Source organism: Acomys minous, assembly GCF_964271855.1.
Source record: "Acomys minous genome assembly, chromosome: 5".
In the NCBI taxonomy this organism is placed as follows: Eukaryota; Metazoa; Chordata; class Mammalia; order Rodentia; family Muridae; genus Acomys; species Acomys minous.
Genome location: NC_140494.1, coordinates 53,663,958 through 53,676,913, shown reverse-complemented (window position 1 = coordinate 53,676,913; position 12,956 = coordinate 53,663,958).

Genomic DNA, 12,956 nt, shown 5'->3' with positions numbered 1-12,956 from the left:
CTGGAAAATGTTGTCATATTTTTATAAGGCTGTTCTGCAAATGTAAACAGGCCAACAAGAATGACCTTGTACAGTAACTTGTAGCTTAATGATATTGCCCAAATGATCAACAACCTATCGTCTTCCAAGAGACTTATTTATAAATATAGTTATATGGAAAATAGACCAAAGTCATGGTCAATAACCAAAGAACACACAATTTTGATGAGTGCAGTAATTTAATGAAACTCTAATACATTATTCATAGTGAACAAATCTGATTTCAAAAGAGTGTATACTGTATAATATCACTTTTATTATATTAATGAAGAAAAAATAAAAAATGAAATTTAGGAATAATTGATCAAAGTGTATATGTGTAACAAAGGGTAACTGTGTAAAGGTTGTAAATTCTATTTACATTGCAGATTTGTGTTCTAAAAACTGATTACATGAAAATATAAACATAGCAAAATTTATAATGTGTCTGTTAAGGTGGCTGTAAAGTTGAAAACATTAGAGGGATGTCTTATTAGTTAATAGAACTTGTAACTCTTGAGTAGCCCTTGAGATTTCAAAAACGGTTTCACATCGGGCAGTCCACAATGACTCTCACTCCAGTCCCAGGAATTGGACATATCTTCTGGCCTGCAAAGTCACCTTCATGCCTGTGATGAAATACTACTACTACTACTATTACTACTACTACTACTACTGCTACTGCTACTACAACAACGAATAATAATAATAATGGAAAGCCTTTCAAGCCTAACCACATGTGTTTAGCATCCTGAAACCAATTACAGAAATCAGATGGAGTCCCATGTATCTGTAATACTAGCACTCCTGCAACAAGATCAGAGGTTAAAATAGCACACTTAACCTGAAAGACCATGGGCCACTGTGGCAGTTTAAATGAAACATGTTAAATGAAAAATGCTTGTCCATAGCGTCAAGCATTTGAACTTTTAGTCTGTAGTTGGTATTGTTGTTTGTAGGGGTTTAACAGATATTACCTTGCTGGAAGCAGCATCTCACTGGGGTCAGATATGGCTAAAGATGTGACCCAAGGGCTGCAGAGATTCCTCAATGATTAGCAGCACTGTATTCCCACAAAAGAGGATCTATGTTCTCAGTGCCAACTTGGTGCCTCACAACCATCTCTAATAACAGTTCCAGGTGATGATGTGATGACCTCTTCTTGCTGGGGCCACTGCATCAATCAGAAAAAAAAAACCAAACAAACAAACCACCCATATGCATAAAGCTAAATAAATAATTTGCATAGTAATTTAACAAATAAATTGTGATCTCTAGCTAGCCACCTGTTCTTCCTGTAAGCCTGCAGCTTGTCTTCCTGCCATGATGGGCTTTTATCCCTATTGAACTGTAAACCAAAATAAAACTTCTTCCATAAGTCATTTTTGTCAAAATATTTTATCATAGTTACAGAAAAGTATCTACTAGAGGCCTCAAGCCTGTAGTGCTTAGCGCCACATAAGCAACAAGAGATACCATGCTTCTGTAAGTTGAAAGGGGATAAATGATTAGCAAATCTGTCTTCTGATTTTCATATGTCTGTGATAGCATACACCTGCTCACACTCACAGCCATACCACCCATGAATACATATTCAAGAACAATAAATGGCATTTAAAATTATATGATAAAAATACTAGGACTGTGTCTAGATCATAAAATTTAAAACAAGAAAAATAGATAATAAAAATAAGTCTATTTCTTCAGATCAAGTATTTTCAATCATTTTGTAAAAATTTATTTTCTTTATAGATGATATAGATATTATCCTGAATGGTTCAAAGGCTTATCAGATGACATCTTTAATTATACCGTGCTTGCAATCAACTTTAGGGATTTCAGGCACAGATTCAGTAATCTTCAAGCTCTCCTGATCATACAGAGATTAAGAGATTTAAAACTGGAAAGAAGAAGAAGAAGAGATACCATGGATCTTCAGAGAGGTATCACTTATGTTAAAGAAAGGTACTATTTCCATTCCTGTAGTCTATGAACATTACAAAATTATTTCAATAGATCAAAAAATGCAATTTCATTTTTAAATTCTTTGGTGTTTAACAAACCAGCTTTGAAAACATAGAATTGATAACATTTTTGTGTTCTAAATGTATTTTTTGTTCTAATTTTTATATGGAAATGACATTTAAATATCTTCTAATTTGCTGAGTATTTGAAAAACATGAGAATTATTTTCATCAAATGCAGGAATTCTTTGTTTCCAATTATCTTTCACAGTTTAAGCCATTAACTGCATTTGATTTTCTGTAACATGTCTCTGTTTCACATGTGAACCTTAAGAGTTTGTAGCATACTTTATACATACTTTGATTTTTCTAATTCAATGTAATACAAAGGATATTTTATTTTCACATTTTAAAGTGTTTGAGACAGAGTCTTAATATATAGACATAGCTGTCCTGAAACTCACTATATTGGCCACACAGGCCTCAAACCCACAGTGATCTCCCTAACTGTGTTTCTGTAGCACAGGGATTAAAGGTATTTGTTACCATATGTGTTCATTTTCACACTTTGGTTTGATAACTTGAACAAATATTAAACTAATAGTAGACTGCAACAAACATTAAAGTAGTTTATTGAGTGATTTTTCAACTAATATTCAATGTTGTATAATTATCATACTTAAATTTATACATATAATAATATTATTATATTTATGTTATGTAACAAAGAAGATATAGTTCAGAAAAGTTGAAAATGCAAGGTTAAGAAAATATAATCCAGTCATCAAGAAAAGTAAGTTTTATAAAAACTGTAATTATGAAATAAAGTTTACATGAATCTTATTTAGAACTGAGTATTTTTTTCCTCCATTGACCCCAGGTTCATGATTTATGACTGTTACAACATCCAAACCATTTTATCGAAGTAATTAAATGATATGCATTTGCAGAAATAAGAACGTGGAAATGCCTTTTGTGAGCTGTTTAAATTGAGTTCATCTAAAAATCCTCTAAGCAATTCAAGTCTAAAAATAGCCTAAATTATTCAAGTCTTTAATAATGTGCAAATACAATTCCATCCTTCCTAAACACCAGGTATGTTGTAATTCCTATCATTTTTCATTAAAAGCTGTTGGATTTTGAACATTTAAAATTCTAATCTCATTCTCACAAAGGGATGAAATGGCATTAAACTCAATCTCCAAGAAGATCACACATTTCATCTTCTTGGAGGAAGGATGCTGCTCCAGGGGCCTTTGACAGAAGGAGTGGAGGAAGGGAGAAACACAGCCGTTATGCCACCAGGATGGTTTTTCTGGTCAAGATGCTCAGGCATATGTACAAGGATATACCAGATCAAAATAAAAAATGTGTAAAATATTCTTTTAGATGGAAAGTTACAAATAATGTTTCATTCTCCATTAAACAGATGAAAGTTTTAAAATGATTCTCTATTACAAATTATGAAAAATTAAACTTCATATTTTATTTCATCAATATTTAATCATGTACATAAAACTGAAAAAATGTTTCTAAAAATGAAATCAAGGAAACTATAAAATAATATTGGATCAATATCAATACTTCAGAGAAGGAACAATACCTTCATAACGTATTAAAGATTACCTAAAAATAGGTATTAACAAATGGCGATCATAGAAAATTAGCTGTGTTTTTGATGTCAAAGACAGCGTAAGTTCAAGATTATGTGAACTTCAGAAACTAGAGCTTTAGTATCTAGTATGGGACTTCAAAATTACTTATATGATTTTCTTATTTTATATTATTAGAATTTCTCTTTATGTATTAGCCTAACTATTTCAGCAAATAAATATTTATGATTGTACTAAAGATTTTTATGAACAAGTTTTCTTTTTTATCTTTATCAATTCCCAAAAATATGATTTGACTTAGTTTTAAAAGTTTCTTTTCTCTAATCCTATGAAAGCAAATGTGAGATAAGGGTTAACTCAGCTCAGTGCGCGCGCACACACACACACACACACACACACACACACACACACACACACACACAGACATTCACAAAACCTAGTTAGCTCAGCCTGACTGAAAGCTCAGTGCCTTACAATTGCAAATCCAAGGACCAAGGATTTTCTATTTCAGTCAGTTGCTGCAGCTAGTCTGATGTGACATTCAGTTTCAGGTGACACCGGCTACTGACCTACTATTATGTACATATTAGTGTTTGGTGTACAACCTATAAAGTATTATAGCAGTTCTAGCTTCCTCAAAACCAGCAACACATCTGAGGTTTTTAATTATTCTGATAAATGAGAAGTGAAATTTTACCTGAGGCACTATTATGTATAAAACTTTCAGAAATTCTTCAACAGTTTTAAATGGGAGAAGTAGCTTATGGTGTGTTTCCCAATACTGACTTCTATGAAAGCCTCCCGAGCTGGGCACAGGAATCATTCTTGAGGCTCATAAGGAAGCAAACATTCTGCTTTAGTGTTAACTTCTTAAATTGTCATGGGACAAGGCAGGTGAGTTGCTGCTGAGAATCTGAAAATGGAGTTTCATGATAATGTTACTGAAATTTTACAATTCTGGAATTCCCCTAAATGTTTAACAACTACATCATCATTCTAGTTTCTTCATAACATTTTCTTAGATTCTGAAACATCATCATTTTTTCATTTTTGCTTGGATACTGCCATTCCATTTGACCACTATACTTCTGTTTACTTCAATATTCTTCAGCAAATTATTCTCAGAAATTATTTTGATCAAAACAAATATTACAAAGATAGGAAAGTCACTTTTATTGCAGGTTCTTTAAGAAGCAGGGAGCATTTTAGGGGATACGGAACAGTCTTGGGTCTTAAACCAATCACTGACTCTGTGACCTCAGACAAATTACTTAACCCCTTTTAAACTCTGTTTTCTGTCTTTGGAAATTGAATAATGGTACCTATCATTCAGGTTTATTGCACTGATCTGTTCAGATAAAGCACAGTGGAATGTACCGTAGAATCTGTTATATAAGGTGTCCAGAAAAGAAATAGATTATCATTTGTTTCTTATACATTTTATTTTCCAAAATTATATTGTTGCTAATTGGACTGTATCATAAGCAATACATTGATTGCTACAATCATACTTTATTCTCTGAACTTAACCTTTTCATGTCGCATATGGCTGTAAAACTATGTCATTTTCAGAAAGTAGATGAAAACCCACTGACCATCTCCCACACCCCATACATATACTCCCAGACAGACAGAAACACATATTTAATTGTATCAGATAACTAGCTTTTATCTGCAGACTTCCTATTAACTTTCAAAAGAATAATTTAACTTTTCAATTAGGTTTCTACAAATTACTTATTACTTGGAATCTTGGAGATTACTTTCTTTCAACATGAACAACTTTTCTGCCTGCCATCTTTGATATATCAATCAAGGCCTCACCTATTGACGTAGGCTTAAGTGGTTACCACTGACTGTTGCCATTGTTTTCTAAATGTCTACTGGTGCATTTTCCAACTCTATATTTCTTTTGAAGTTTTCTATTTACTTTATCTACTTGTATCTACATACATGATTATTGCCTCATAGATATCCATGTTTTAATTTTGAAAGTTCCATGTAATAAACCCTTTAACCATTTTCAATCTTCATTTTTGTCTCAATCAGTAACTCAGCAGTTTCTCATCTATAACAGCTTGAAGTCAACAATTCTTCATTTTCAAGTTCGCAGGAACACATCCAATTTAAGCCACTGGTTGGATAATCCTCAGGCGAAGGGTATCTAAAGTTACTCGTCATAAGTTTGGTTGAACTTTTAATAGAGCTTTGTGACAGATGACAGATAGGAATTAGTGTACATGTAGGAAAGGAAATAGGGTAAGGGAAAAAAAGCTTGAGAAAAGTTATTAATTTAGCAGGTAAAATTTAATTGAATGGAATTTCCTACCACTGAAAAATAAGCTTACCTATACAACACATAAACAGTGAAGAATTCTAACATAGTCCATAAAGACCCAGTGCAATTCAAAAGACAACAAAGTAATTATTTTGTTTTTTTCTTCTAATTCTTAATTATTTATAAATGTTATTGTCACCAGAGTTCTTTAGTATTTTATTACATGGGGCCATTTCTGAATCCTTCTCTTACTCCCATTTTTGTCAATAATCATTAACTTAAAATTTATTATCATGAATATTCATATATTCAGGTATTGCTTGGTGATATTAGTTTATAATATTCAGATCTTCTGTCAGTGTAATTAAGCCTTAAGTCAAGCAACAGAGGAGGGTAAAAACATATTAGCAGATATTTAAAAATTATTTAGCCCAATGTGGATCCATAATCATGGAGGAAATTATCATATATAATGGTGGCCAGATAGAAAAGAGAAATAGTACTTGCTTTAATAGGATTTCTTCTTTTCCTTGTTTTGTTCTATCATCTATCAGGGTCTACAGTCTGTGGTACCATGCTCTCTTCATTCAGCCTGATTTTTCCCTAATAGTTAAAGTGCTCTGGAAATACAACTACAGAATGAAGTTTACCTACCACATGACAGTTTCAACTAATCAATTCTATCACTAATAACTGCAATAACCTAGTCAGTATTTCCACTTATATCTTCACCAATATCTGCATGCAATTCAGCTATATTTGTCAGTGTTCTGAATATATGTTCGTATGTATGTATGTATATATATATATATATATATATATATATATATATATATATATATATATATATATGTTTTGCTGTGCACAAGAAGAGCTTATATAATATAACAAGGGATGGCTCCATGCTACATTAAAATATTTCATGTTCTCTTCTGCCTCAGTTTAACTCTGACAGCTTTGAAGGCCCGTGGAGAGTAATTGACTTTTAGTATTTATTAAATAGGTGAATAAAAATGATTTTTGCTTCAAGCAATGGTAGCAGTGATAGATAATTTGTGTATGAGTAAGGGAAAATCATATAACAGATGGATTTTTCCTTCTTTGGGGTTTTTCTGTCTATACCTCTAGACCATTGTATAATGCTATCAATATTCAGTCAAGTCCTCTACCCCACATATTGGCCTATATTTCAACCCTTTCTGAAACACTACAACAGGAACAATAAATAGTGTCAATAGTGCATTTTAGAAGTTTGAAGTAGATCCTAATTCTGGGAGAGTTGACAGTCAAGACACACCATCAACTCTTTCTCTCAATTCAGTCAAAATAATTACATTGCATCATGCATGCACATGTCATGTGTTAGACTAAATTTAATCTGCATCTCTTTCAATATTTTGTGTTATTTAGTAGAAAATGGTCTCTTATATGATTACTTGAATAGCAACTTGATATGCAAATACATTTTAATATCAAAAGTTTTTGCCCTTATCAAACACTTGAGATTCAGTATAAGATTTGAACTTCAGCCAGTTACAAGCTGCCCTTTGTACAAATCAAATCCACAAAATTAATCAGAGATTGTCACAAGTAAGGTTCTCCTGGACATTTCTTCCTTTCTCTGGCCTTACATGTGATTGGGTGAGTATTCTTTACCAATCTTTGTTCAGAACCCTACCTTCCTCTATTATCATTGGTTTGAGCAATTAAACCTTTGGAAAATCTTCTTGAAATGTATTCTTCTCTCAGAATACATCCCAGTCATACCCTGCTGTCCCTTCATTCATCCCACCCCACTCAAACACAGCTGCTGCTCTCCCCCAGACCCACTTCAGTTCATTTTCCAGTATGAAAACAGCAAGCTTCTCAGTAACATCAACTGAATACAGCATAACAAGATACGACAGGATGAGGAAACACAGTAGGAGGAAAAACGATCATTTGGGAGATGTAGAAACCTAATGCATTGGGGTTATGGTATCTCAGGTAGCCATCTCTTGTCACAAAGCAAAGAGTGGGACTGGGTTGCATTCAATTGGACACAGTAGGAGGAAAAACGATCATTTGGGAGGATGTAGAATCCTAATGCATTGGTGTTTGGGAGCTCAGTGGTCATCTCTTGTCACAAAGCAAAGAATGGGACTAGGTTGCATTCAGTTGAGTTTTGTCTAACAAGACCATAAGGAAATTTCCAAACAACCCAGGATTGCTCTCCAAAAATTGAGAACTGAGCCCCATTGCTGAGGACAACATCCACACAATTCATTGAATATGGACAAGTTGAGCTGGTGCCTAGATGAACTTCTCACTCATTCCTAGATGGAGCTCTCACTCTTATGTTCTAGTGTCCTTGGTGCTGGGATCTGCAGGCAACCAAAACTGAAAAATAGACATAAATCCAGGCCACAAAGCCTTTGACCTACAATCTGTTTTACCTGCAAAGTCTACCATGGCAATGATGGCACAGAACTAGTGGAAGTAGCCAGCCTACATACTATTTGACTGAAGGTTCACACCACATGTTTGAATCCAGACCTGATACTGTTTTGGTGACCAAGAGCCTAAGACAGGATAGCACAAGAACCTACTGTAAAACAAAAAAGTACTCATTATCAAAAACAAAAATGTATCAATAAAATGATTCCTTCTCATCATATTCTTCTATTCATAGGCATATATTCATTGCCTTCTCTAGTCACCATTAGAAAAATTTATTCCTGGAACATATTAGTTTGTTGTATGTTAGAAGTCTGTTACTTCTAAAGAGAGACAAAAGGGGATGGTTCCAGAAGAGGGGGAGGTGGGGTGAATTGGGAGGAGTAGAGGGAAGGGAAAGTATAATAAATATATATTGATTAAGAAAACAATATATTTTCAATAAAAAGACACACACACTGTTGGCTTTGTTTCTTAAAAACTAGACTTTACTATACAACCTAGCTATGCTATAAAAGAGGGAAAAAAGATTAAAGGGAAACAAGAATAACCTTCTGGTATCAGTTCCATCAGACAGATCCCTAGGTGTCTCTGGCATGCACACTTGTTGGGCCTGTACACAGGTCCTTTCCCCGATCCACATGTGCTCGTGCTCTGAACCTGCAGCTTTTGCATCTCTTCTCTGCCTGCATCTCTCTCTAGGGCACAATGACCAGGCTTGCTCCCAGATCCCTCCCAGCTGGAGTCTCCGGTCCGTTTTCTGAATTCCGGACCCAGGATGTTTCCTCCCAGTATTCAAAAATGTCTTTCTCAGTAGGGTATCGTTAGTGTTTCCAAGCAGTGGAGCCCGAAGCAAGACCTGCCAAGACTGCCTTCACCTGGGATAAAGCCTACAATCCTTCCACACATACCCATTTTATTTTTAAAAAATAATTAAGAACTATATACACAAATATACATATATACCAAAGGTATCTTGCACACACACACACACACACACACACACACACACACACAAACACACATACACACAAACATACTCTCTGGGAGCTGCATTCTGCCACCAACCCAGTTATTCTTTTCTTGTGTCGTGTTCTCAATCTACAACCTGTGAAGATTTCACCTCATTAATTGATACTAAGATGTTTAAGAATTGATGATTTCTACAGTGAATTTTAAAATGCAGTACAGGGCTTAAACTTTCTCATTTTCCTTTTGCTTCTTTATTACAGACTTTACATTTTTATTATATGATTGAAAATACTTAGTCATTAAAAATTAACTGATTGTTCACTTGTGTCTGTTTTAATATACTATGAATAGTCTCACTAACTTACTTGTTAATTATAAATATTTAATAGATGTCACTTAAAAAGACTTTTTTTCCCTATGCCTAATATGCTAGTAGTGTTTTTTCTTCCTCTTATAACACTATCAAATTTTCATGAATGATTTACATCTATTGAGCTCATTATGTGATATTCATCTTTATGTACCATACATGGTTAATTTATCTGACTTAATTTCAAGTCATAATGACTGTGCTGGCTTGAATAGGAATGGTCGGTCCCCTTGGACTCATGTGTTTGGATAATTGTCCCATAGAGAGTGGCAATATTAGGAGGTGTGGTCTTGGTGGGGGAAAGGGTTTCACTGTGGAGGTAGGCTTTGAGGTCTCATATGCTCAAAATAGGCAAGGAATTGGCAGTCTCTTTCTGCTGCCGTGGATCAAGATGTAAAACTCTCAGCTCCTCCAGCACCAGGTCCTCCTATATACTGCCTTTTTCCCCCTATCATGATGATAATGGGCTAATCATCTGAAGCTAGCCTCAGTTAAATACCTTCCTTTATTAGAGTTTCCTTGGTCATGGTGTCTCTTCACAGCAACAAACCTTAACTAAGACAGAAGTCAAGACCAGGAACTGGGGTATTTCTTTCACAGGCCTCACAATGCTATTGTTTGGGAAAACATAGACTTTGGGATTTAGGATTAGAAAAGCAGTTAAATGAGTTAAGTGGAGCTTAATGAACAATCCTAGTAGAAGCATGGACAACAGTGATGCTGAGATTGATTTTAACTGTGGGGACCTGACTCAAGAGGTTCAGAAGAGAAGAATTTTTGTATGTGGCCTAGAGACTGCAATTGTGGTATTTTGGTAAAGAGTATGATTCCTTTTTATCCTTGTCTGAAAAAGACTGCCTGAAATTAAAGTGAAAGATTTTGAGTTAATTCTCAAAGCAGCTTAGTATTGACCCTGTTGTGTTGTTATTAGTGGTCACTCCTATAATGATCTATAATGAAAAGGATCAAGCTGAGCAAGGAAAAATACAAACTATATAGTTTCAAGGAGAGAAGGGGCACCAGGAAGTAGAATGGAGCTAAGTCATGTGTTCAAAGAGATAAACTGGGTAAAGAAAATCCTGATGTTAAATGGAATAAAAGGAATGGTGACTTCAGGCCAAGACTCTACCCAGCTGATTTTCTATACTATGAAGTGGAATTAAGAGCTTAGGTCCAGGGGTGGTGTACATGCCTTCAGTCATAGCACTCAGGAGACCAAAGAATGAATATCTCTTAGTTCATTGACAGCCTGGTCCACAAAGCAAGTCTCAGAAGAGCCAAGCTTAGGAAGTGAAGGAAACCACTGAAAACATAAAGTGGATGACTAAGTAATTGACTGAAGGGCCCCAGAAAGCAACAGAACTTGGCAGCTTTGGCCACATTGTTCTGGCTTTAGAGTCAAAAATAGAGGAGAGGTGGTGTGGAATATTTTTCCACGACTAAGGAACGTCTCTGAGGCCATAGATGCCGTTTTGTGAAGCAGTGAAAGTCAAACCAGGATTGCCTTGGAGTTGCCAAGATGTTGGTGATAACAGAGCTGTGAGATACCTGCGAAGGAAAGCTGATAACAGGGAGTAGAGCCAGCCCAAAGGAAAAAAAGTGTGTTGTAGTCAACAAAGCATAAAGGAATTGGGGTTCTAAAAATCAGTTTGACTTCAAACAGGTAGATGCAGAGTTTGGAGTTTGCCCAGATGGTTTTCGGTCTTGTTTTTGTCAGTATTTTCTCACTATGCTTCCCTTCCTTCCTTTTGGAGGGTTGAGAGGATTATAGACAATGCGGCCTTTTGAAGTCAGACTGAATACATTCCTGAATTATGTTATGGCTACAAGCCTATGGGGGAGGGCCAGAAAGTATATTATGGTGGCTTAAATAGAAATTCATATTTCATATCTTATGTACCATATTTACAAAAAAGGATCTCCAAGTCATCATTTGAGAAAGTCAACAGATCAGGCCAAGTCTAACTGAACAGGTACTTAGAGTAGACAACTGCAGGGAAAGGGAAAAGTCTGAGCTCTTCAGTGGAGTGTCACTGGTGTATGAACAACACTCCAGGCAGGCCTCATGCTCAGGAGTACTTGACACACACACACACACACACACACACACACACACACACACACACACACACACGCCACTGCTGCCATTATCACCACCACCACCACCAAAACAACCTCTTTGCCTCTATAGTTTTTCTTTTGGGAGGTATGTTTTTACTTTGTTTTGTTTTGGCTTTTATTTTTAATCTTTTTTTCCCTATTGGTTTATTCATTTGCTCTTTTTTATTTTTGAGGTTTATGTGTGTGTGTGTGTGTGTGTGTGTGTGTGTGTGTGTGAGAGAGAGAGAGAGAGAGAGAGAGAGAGAGAGAGAGAGAGAGAGAGAGAGAGAGAGAAGAGAGCATAAAGTTGTGGGGTATGGAGGTAGATAGAATCTATGAAGAGTTGGAAAAGTAGGAGGAAAAGATCAAATATATTGCATGGAACAAAACAGAAAAAGGAAATATGTGCTTTGTGATGATCATTCTTTGCAGGGCAGCCAAACCAGTAATATTTCAAAATCTTTTATTATAATAGCTAGTGTTATTTTCTGTGACTAACAATTTTATAATTTATGACTAACAGTTTTATAATTCACTTTCAATACATTAGGTGCAATAAAGTGCTCCTTTTCTCTAGTTGTGTGGCCTCCATCCTAGGCCATCTGCCCAGAAACCAATTTTATTTTCATTGTTGAAGTTGACATCAAAATGTGCTTTAATTTATTGCTACGCACACCTCTAAAGCTAAAATTTATCTGTACTCATTTTCAAGTGGAATAACCATTTGGAAACATAATATTTTTACAACTGTTTTATGTAATTAATGGTAATTTAAGAGAAATGAGGAATAAACACTGCTCTCTTGTGTGAAAGACTCTTTATAGCTTCCTCCACTTATATATAGATGGTATAAGTTTTTAGCCAGCTCCAGAAATAGTGCACAAAATTGAATGAATCTTCATCCCTAGGATTTTAAAACAGGTCAGAAACCTTTTCTCACTGCATCATTTTTGTTACAATAAATTCATCAATTCAATTGGTCCTAAATTGCAGTATGATTATTACATGGTAATAAATGCAGGCAGCCTCCTTGTCTAAATTTCTGTCCATACACTCTTTTCTGAAGTATTAAAATTATCCTTCAGAATGCATCACTATAAAATTTTTGGATGAACATGGAATTTACATTTGTTGATGTCAAATTCAGAAATATGGACAATATTCAATTTCTTATGAGAGATCTATTCTAAACTAGCAATGGATTC